This window comes from Anoplopoma fimbria, unplaced genomic scaffold (genome assembly GCF_027596085.1).
Source record: "Anoplopoma fimbria isolate UVic2021 breed Golden Eagle Sablefish unplaced genomic scaffold, Afim_UVic_2022 Un_contig_5623_pilon_pilon, whole genome shotgun sequence".
NCBI lineage: Eukaryota > Metazoa > Chordata > Actinopteri > Perciformes > Anoplopomatidae > Anoplopoma > Anoplopoma fimbria.
In genome coordinates, this window is record NW_026549090.1 from 1 (window position 1) to 543 (window position 543).

The 543-nt window shown below is 43.8% G+C and overlaps 1 non-coding gene across 1 annotated transcript; it reads right to left on the minus strand.

Annotated features, from left to right (window-relative positions):
- Positions 1-55: 55 nt before the first annotated feature.
- On the minus strand, positions 56-175 carry LOC129114688 (5S ribosomal RNA). Its single transcript, XR_008532645.1, has one exon. It is a non-coding gene; the product is annotated as a 5S ribosomal RNA (ribosomal RNA).
- Between the last annotated feature and the right edge of the window lie 368 nt (positions 176-543).

A 543-nucleotide genomic window follows, 5' to 3' on the forward strand; every position in this document is an offset into this window, starting at 1 on the left:
GGTGTCCACTGAAAAAGCAGCAGCGCCTCTGCTTTTTGTAAAGAGGAGTGAAAAAAGCTTACAGCACCTGGTATTCCCAGGCGGTCTCCCCATCCAAGTACTGACCAGGCCCGACCCTGCTTAGCTTCCGAGATCAGACGAGATCGGGCGTGTTCAGGGTGGTATGGCCGTAAGCAAATATTGTGCCTACCAAAGGGCCTTTTAAAGATACTATATCACCACGCTTTGCTCTTTCGTCTATACAGGGAGCGCCTGCAGATTTCCAGACACACTCACAGCTTTTAAATGTCAAATCAGAATGTACAAAGTGGCTATAAGGATCACAAATGTAGTGCAGTAAAAAGATTAATATTTACTGTTGAAATGTAGAATACGTTAGCATAAAATTGAAAAGAAAATGATCGATGAGCTTAGGAATGATGAAAGCCATCATTTAACTGGATTTGTGTCATTTCTATACCGGCAAGTCATGATCTAGCTATTTCCTTCCCACCCTGTCGGTGTCCACTGAAAAAGCAGCAGCGCCCTCTGCTTTTTGTAAAG